This window comes from Gekko japonicus, unplaced genomic scaffold, assembly GCF_001447785.1.
Source record: "Gekko japonicus isolate JY-2015 unplaced genomic scaffold, Gekko_japonicus_V1.1 scaffold310, whole genome shotgun sequence".
Lineage (NCBI taxonomy): Eukaryota > Metazoa > Chordata > Lepidosauria > Squamata > Gekkonidae > Gekko > Gekko japonicus.
In genome coordinates this window covers 591000-599903 of record NW_015174851.1, presented here as the reverse complement: position 1 = coordinate 599903, position 8904 = coordinate 591000, and positions in this window count along the sequence as shown.

Genomic DNA, 8904 nt, shown 5'->3' with positions numbered 1-8904 from the left:
GTGGGGGAACAGTCATTAAATAATCACTATAGTTTCTGTTCCTGGTTTTCTTCAGGAGTAGAACTTCCACCTTTGGTGACTATATTATAAAAGTCGTTTGTTTCTGTGACATTAAAATGCAAGAAGAGCCTTGTTTGCATGATGTATTGTAAGACTCCATCTTTCTCTGTTTTTACACACTACTGGAGTTAGTTATAATCTTATTTACCTAAAGCAATCAATTTCCTGCACTCCATGCTGAGTGGGCTATATTTCTCTCTCCTTCACCATATAGCTGACTGCTGTAGGAACAGAGCCACTTTATCCAGTGTGGATAAAGGATGCAGTTTCTCAGGCCCTACTGCTGAGAGTGACATGAGAAGATAAGAAGAGCCCTGCTGGATCAGACCAGTGATCCATCTAATCTAGCATCCTATCTCATACAGTGACCAAACAGTTCCTCTGGAGGGACGACAGCAGGGCAGGGAGGCTGAGGCCTTCCCCTGATGTTTCCTCCCGGCTCTGGGATTCAGAGGTCTAGTGCCTCTGAGCATAGACATTCCCCTCAGTCACCATGGCTAGTAGCCACTGATAGACCTATCCTCAATACAAGGTACTTGTATGGCTGGACATGTGAAAGTGGGACTTGCTATGCTGCCTCCACTTGTAACCGAACATGCTGGCACTGCACCCCCTCCCCACACACATGGTCATCCAGTCATGGGCATAGAAATTGTGGAGAAAGAAAAATAGGGCTCCACCAAGCAATGTGCCAGGAAGCCAAATAAGGAAAAAAGATGCCAGGTGACAGCTTTATTGTTATACAAAGGCACTACGCATTTCGCTGTAAAAGTTTCATCGGGAGATCAGAGAGTTCACTTTATTTCAAACCTTTCCACAGCAATTAAGTTCTGAAAACAGTTTTCCCAATCATGGGGCATGTCACACACTTATTTTGAATGGGGCATGCATGTTCCCTCTCCACTCTATGTACATTGGCCTGTCCATAGATGTGGAGATACAGTGGAGCTATGGAAAGTTATTTTGCCCAGGGCCCCTCCACACCTAGTCAATGATGGCTGGAAGAGAAGAAAGCCTGATAACACCCACCCACACATGAGACAGTGTGCCCTCTTTCTACCTCTGATCCCACTGAGGCATATTGTGCTACCCTGAGACAACATGGATATGGAATATTATGGTATAGTCCAGTCTCATCAGATCTCAGAAGCTAATCTTCCAAGGTATTTGGATAGGGGACGATGAAGGAAGATTCTGCAGAGGAAGGCAATGGCAAATCACCTCTGCTTCTGACTTGCTTGGGGTCACCCTAAGTCAGTTGTGACTTAAGAGCAAATACATAAGACAACATATCATATAAAACTTGCCTTTAGCATACTCAAGTTAACTTACATCTGTGGTAGGAATTTACGATTGCAAAGGGATACATTCTCATGAAGGGCATAAAGGACAACTGGAAAGAATAAAAATGTGAATGACCTCCTTGAGAGTATTTTCATTAAAAAGAAAGGAAGAGAAAGTGTATCCAAACAATTTAGGGAAATAGCTGTGCTGACTTATCAGTGAGACAGATTTTCTTAACTGCCTTCTTCTATCATGTCAAAACCGGTTGTGGAGAGAAAGGTAAACATCATCATTAAAATAATGACATTGGCTCCCACAGAGCAAAGCCTGGCAGGATTGTGAAAATTCTCATTGCTCTCCACATGTTCACAGCTTTTCCCTCCCATTGAAGTATGAGCATCTCCATGGAAGTGAATACGAGTGTTTTAATTCCATTGTTTCCTTTTGAGAAATCAGGATCAGGTATGATAGGTTGGTATAGCATCAGGATCAGGTATGATAGGTTGGTATAGCATATGAGGCTGCTACCAAAAGCTGAGAACAGTTCCCAATTTAACTGAATATGGCTGCTGCCACACACGCTAAGTAATCCACTTTCAATCCACTTTCAGTGCACTTTCAAAGTGGATTTTGCCAGTTCACACAGTAAAACTCCAGTTGGAAAGTGCACTGAAAGTGGATTGAAAGTGGATTATTTAGCGTGTGTGGCAGCAGCCTATGTAATATAGATTTAATTATCTGTTGGAAATTTTAGCCATAATAAATGAAATTAGAAAGTATGGTTCACAGGCATAAAGACCTGAGGGTTTCAGATTCAGGGAGTCAGATTCCCCCATCCAAAGGCAAGGCAAACAAATGGCTATAGCAGGCAGATGCAAGAGGCTCCATCACAGTAATTCCCGAGGGCTTGTAGCTAATGGCTTACACCCTCCCTTCTTCCTCAGCCAGCTCCACCAACACTGCCAGATTAGCAATACAGGTCTTCAGTTTTTGTTCAGAACTGCCAGAATGCAGCCTCTCTTACAGTGCAGCCTCTCTTACTTGGGACCGACCAACCTGTAATCCACCTACACAATTTAAGAAGATAACTGGAAAGAATGAAGGCCTCTATTCCCCTGGTATAGGTGATGCTACCGGAAAAGGGAGATATGCAGCAGGAACTCTCCTGAACAAAGAAATCCTGCCTGGTTGGGGCACAGCAGAATTAAAGGAGAGACACCCATTTCTTCTTTTTAGGTATCTTAACTCTTCCCAGCTTTACAGGAGACTTTCTGCCCATGATAGGAACTCGTACAGAGCTGACAGAGTTAGCACTACATTGAGCGATGCTGAAATCTCATGTATTTGCTGGCATGAAAGCAAAGGGTATCATGCCTCATACAGAGCCCATTTCCAGTTGTCAGTCATGTATAAGAGTGGTCACAAACCTGAGAATGCCAAGTTTCACAAATAGCCTTTTATAGCTAATGTCAGAGTTCAGCTACCCTGTTATGAAGTCTGGAAAAGATTCAGCCTCCCTTGGATTGTAGTATCCTATCTCCCAGCCTGATAACTTGTCACCTGTTGCCAACTAGTTATTACTACAAGCTGGGAGCTTGTGAAAAATGGCAAGGTGTGTGTGAGAGAGAGAAAATCCTCACCCCAGTCTCCAAATTTCTCTCTGCAATAATTCTGCCAACCTCCAGGTGGGCCCTGGAGCTCTCCTGGAATTACAACTGATCTTTGGAAGACACACATCAGTTCCCCTGAAGAAAATGGCTACTTTATACATTATACTCTGCTGAGGTACCAACCCTCCCCTCTGCAAACCCCACCCTCCTTATTTATTTATTTGTTTGTTTGTTTATTTATTTATTATTTAGATTTTTATCCCGCCCTCCCCGTAGGCTCAGGGCGGCTTACACGGCATATCGCCGGTATAATACAACAATAAAAACATTAAAAATATTAAATAACATCAAATATTAAAACATCATACATTCAAAGCAGTATCTGGCGTTCACCTCCTAAGAACAAGATGGCGATCTCCTAAAAGTCTCACTCTCTTTCCGAAGTGCCCACATCTTGGTGACCCTGTCCACAAGGCTTGGGGCGTAGATGGTACCATGGTGATGGCGGCTCCTATTTGAACGCCTGGTGGAAGAGCTCCATCTTGCAGGCTCTGTGGAACTGTGCTAGGTCCCGCAGAGCCCTGATCTCCTCTGGGAGCTCGTTCCACCAGATAGGAGCCGCCACCGAGAACGCCCTGTTCCTGGTCGTAGCGAGTTTGATAACCCGGGGACCTGGCACATCCAACAAGTTCTGAGTCCCAGACCGTAGTGCTCTTGGGGGCATATGTGGGGAAAGGTTCCCCCCCAAATCTCCAAGAATTACCCAACGCAGAGCTGGCAACGCTACTGTGAATTATTTTCTAGGCTCTTAGGCACTTGAACTGACCACTTACCTCTCCCCTTTAAGGCAATGACAAACCACTTCTGCTTAGGGTTGCCAGTCCCCAGTTGGGTGCAGGGGATCCCCTGGTTTGGCCAGCAGCAGGAAATCCCTCCCCTAACAGCAATGTAGAGTGATGTAGGCATGTTGGTGATGTCCAGGTTGTGATGCTCTGGTTTTCAGGCAAAACTCGATGGTTTGAGGGCAATTTTACCATAGAGTTTTGCCCAAAAACCAGTGTGTCACCCCCAACATGCCTACATCACTTCCAGGTGACGTACGCACAGCATGCAAGATCACATCCAGTGATGTCGACATGTTGGGAGCAATGCTTCTGGCTCCTGGAGCATCCCCCCAATACCCCTGCTGGCGTCTCGAAGTGACCTGGCAACCCAACTTCTGCTTATGTCTTGCCTTGAACACCCCTTGATTGGGGTTGCCATGAGTCAGTTGTGATTTGACAGCACATTCTTCTTCTTCTCCTTCCTAGACCAAATTGCATTTCTCTCAGGGAAGTTTTGTTTCCTCTTCCCCATTTAATTTACAAAGCTTTCTGCATACCTTGGGAGGTCTGCTAGAGGTTCTGCCTTTGTTTTGGTAGTCCTGTTTTCCTGCTTTCATTATCATTATAAGGCCCAGCCTTTTTACTATTTCATATGATAATGGGTTGGGGCCTATTAGGGGTCACAAGAGGGAGATAAACAATTTGGAAATACAATCCCCACTTGTCAAATCCCCCTTGGGATTTTAGTGTCAAGAAGAGGCTGATTTCGCCTCCCTGCTTCCTTTAACTGATATTCAGCTTCCCTTAGCATTCCATTCCCTTGGGTGTGTTTTCAGTTGTCCTCACACTATTTTGAAAGGGTTTTGTTTGTTTGCTTGTTTGTTTGGATAGTTAATGTACAAAGTCATATTTTTCTCCATACCTAGGGAGTTGCCCAAGTATTTAGATGCTCCTACCTGATCTGTGGCTGACCAAGTTTTACTGCCTTTGTCACCTGCATGGGGGATAAGCCAAGTTTACTGTTGGATAATTTATTACTTTTACTGTGTTATCAGTATGCATGGTGTCTTATGCAAAGTTGCATAGTTAACATAGACCTGTCCCTGCTCCCAAGGAGCTTACAATTTATAATAAGCTGTGAGGAAACAACACAGTGAAGGAGAAGATAATATCACAAGATGGGGAGGGAGCTCAGTGGGTATTTGTGCCAGAGAGTCCACCCTCCAGTGATGTGATTTCCTCCATGAAACCTCATTTCTGTAGTCTGGAGATTAGTTCTGGGAGAAGTTCAGGCCCCACCTAGATATTGATAACCCAAAACATAACTCTAGAATCTGTTCAAGCATAATTTCCCAATTCTAATTTCATATATATATATTAGTGCTACTGGATTCTTACTCTTTTCTGCTGCTACAGACAGAACAAACAAACATGGCTACCCATCTTTTTTTTTTTTTTTTTGCATCCCCGGAGGGATATTTTTATTATTTTTTATAAGACTACAAAACTACAAAAAATATATAAGGGAGGGGGCTAGCATCTAAGGATAAAGGATAGATAACCACACTACACTAAAAACCCAAGAGGATGAGATCATATCCATGTTAATCTAAATGTTATTAATAAAAGTGTTAATATGACAATATACTTGTAGAGTTCTTGTTTGTCTCGGCTTCAATGTTAGTATGTTAGTTGTGTGAGAGAACGTTCTGACCATCTTCATGTTAGTTGCTTCAAAAGGCAATTTTCAGAGTCCTTCTGCCTTTACTTCAGTTTTCTGTCTCTGAAATCATATGTACCTTTCGTTGCGCCTGCACCCGTTTCTACAGCAGAGTCCTCATACATTCCAGAGGTAACGGAGTCACTTGATTTCGATTCTTCATCTTTGGATTCCTCTTCCATTCCCAACTGGCGTCTCAGAAATTCTTTGGCTTTGAAAGTGGAGTCAATCTTTTCTCTTTTGTCGTTGATTTTAAAGATGACATCCTCTGGGATCGCCCACCTGTACGAAATTCCATTGGTTTGAAGAAAAGAAATTAAGTCCTTATAGCTTTTCCTCTTTTGGTGAATTTCAAATGGAATGTCTTTTAAAGTTTTAATGTTTATATTCCACATTTTCAGTGGAGTTGCTGAAGACGCTTTTAAAAAAGCATCTCTGGTCTGTCTTCTTGAGAATCTGACCACAATTTCTCCAGGGAGGCTATTTTTTTATATAATTGGAGTATGCCCTATAAGCAGTCTCCATCTCTTTTACCAGTTCATCCGCTGTTAAGCCTATTACTGGAGCTATAATCTCGCTGAACAGTTTCCTCAGATCCTCCGTTTCCGATTCAGGAACTCCCTGGAATCTGAGACTCATGTTGGCTTTTTCCATTTGTAGCTGTAGGAAACGGTTTCCTTGGAAGTTTGTTTTGCTTCAACTTCCCCCATTCTTTTCTTCATTTTCTTGTTTGCAGTGTCTATCTCTTTAATTCTCTCAATCGTTTGTTCCACCTTCTTCGCCGTTTCTGCCAGTTGTAGCTGTTGGAATGCGAAGTTTTGATTCAGCGAGGTCAGTTGCTGGTTAATACCATCGAGATGCTCCATCACCAGCTTGAGCATATCTGCTAACATTTTCATGATGTCTGCTCCCTCTTCCGGTTTTGGGCTCTGACTACCCGCTGGTTTCGCTTTAAACTTTCTTTGCGAGGCTGCCATTTTATACGATTGTTTACAATTCTAAACCAGTTCCCACGGACTTGAAAAATCATCACCTCGCTGTCAGCGGTCAAGTAAGTCTCTCCACACAAAATCACTGTTTATTTCCCCCCCTACCCCCTTCGTTATGCTTATCTGTCTGTTCGCATAAGAGGCACTCCGCTTTTCCCACGGGGGGGTGGGTAATTCACTTTTAAAATGTTCTGTTTATTTTGAACTCACATTCATTGTTGGTCATTTCTCTGACCTTGCTCACAGTAAACGATATTCTGCTCGATCTCCAGTGCTTGTCCCGATCAAAACAGCTTGTGCCCGAAGGCCACACAGCAGCAGGACCGTCAGCGTGGAGGGAAGCCTCAATTCTCCGGCATTTAGGCATCAAAGAGGCTGCCCCTCAAAAGCCCTATGGCCTGGAGCCTTTCACAAAGGCTCCGTGTGAGTGTTACTTGAGATAGCACCTCCCCATACTGCTGGTGTGCGTTGCTCCCCCAAGGTCCGGGGTGAGCGACCGCCATCGCAGATCCACAAACTGGAAGCCCATGGCTACCCATCTTGATGCACACACACACATACTCCCCTCTTCACTAATTGGTGCTATGTACTGGCAAGAAGCCCTATCCATGAGAAGGAAAGAATCCTAGAGAGATAATTAATTATCTATGTTATAGCATTCAGTGAGTGTGAAAGGTAATATTGTTCTGCTTCTCTTTTTTGTTATGAAAATCTCTGTTAATCTCATACTTAGGATAAGTACATCAACGTCCTACTAGTATCAATAGGAATAAATCATGCAATTATGACTTTTGTCATTCCTGGCTTAAGAATGCTAGATATGCTAGAATTTAAATTGTTTTTCTTCCCATGAAACAGGCACTGATAATCAAATTAAATGAGACAGAGTTCACAGATCTCCCAGGATCTTGTAAAGTTAAAATGCTGGGTTTATGGCATCTCAGTTCAAATTAGGGCCATGTCAGGGAGGGTAATTAAGTTGCAAATTAGGAACTTTTTCAAATAGTCATAGTAAAAACCAATTTTATGCTACCAGTCAGGTACAAACTTTTATAATGGATTCCATCAGATATCTGACAAGTCTTGCTGGCAGAGATATGAGCTTCAAAGAATTCATGCAAACTGAAAGCCCTGTGATTTTGGAAAGCTTTGAATGCAACTGTACAGTATGATGCACAATGATACTCTTTGTTTAACATAATGATGTAGACAGGGATTAGTCATAGTCAATCAACCTGTTGGATATTGCCTCCACTGGATATGGAAGTCTGTTTGACATGAAAGTCATCCAAGAGTATAGCTCAACCTATTTTACATACGGCAAGATGTTACCTCAGAAATGATGCATCAAGAGAAGAAAGAGACCATTCAGGAAGCTATCTACTTGGACTATTTCCTCAAGGAACCATCAAAGCAAGGACAATGACCCTGGAAGAACTCTGCCATTTAAGGAAGCAAAAGTTAGTTGTTTATGAAATCACCAAAAACATTACTAGAAATCTTTCAAATTATTTAGTAGTGATCAAAAAAGACCTTGTAGCCTAGCAATATTATAATTCTTAGAACACTAACCATGAAATCCAAGACAGAGTTACACACTTATAAGTCCACTGAAGTCAACATGTTTAGAAGGGTGCAACTTTGTTTAGGATTCCACTGAAAATTCCAATGTTTCCTCATTCTTGTAATTTAAGACCATTTATTCTAAACACGTGTAATAAAAATGCATTTTTACAGCAGATGGCAAATAGAGCTCTGTCAGTGGCAACATTGTACTTAGATAATTCTTCTGGAATTTGTACAGGTCAATACTTGCAACAATTACAAGGTGAACCATTGTTGAAACTAGGATAAATATCTTCAGTTGAATCCAACCAGTTTTTCATAGGTGGGAAAGGAGCCAGGGTCCCCTTTGGTCACCTGGAAATGCTGTGTTAGGGATTATGGGACCTGCATGGACAAAAGCCTTGTGGGTTGTAGTAAGGAGGAGAATTTTACAAGACTGAGTGAAAAAGCTGGTTGGATCTAACCCACTGTTTATATTTATATCTCACAAGTGGAGACCCGCAACAAAATGTTGCCTACTGTGTTCTAGTTGGGTCTCCACTTGTTCTCTTCCCCCCCAGCTCCGAGCCCCACAGCCCGGAGAGGGAGCCCGCCCCGCTCCTCAAGAGCGCCATCCAGCCGGCCCTCCTCGTGTGGGGGGGAGGCAGAGGAAGCAGCAGGAGGAGGTAAGTACCCCCATCCCGCTGGTTCCCCCATGTCCTCCACCCCCCTTGCCTCCCCCCGGCTCCTCGCCATTCCCCCCCCTCCGGCCCCGAAGCGACGGGCGAGCAGCGTGCCGCTGGGCCGTTGCTGCTGGTCCCCCCCGGCCTGAAGCTGCTGTTTCCCCTTTCTCTCTCTCTCTCTTTCTCTCT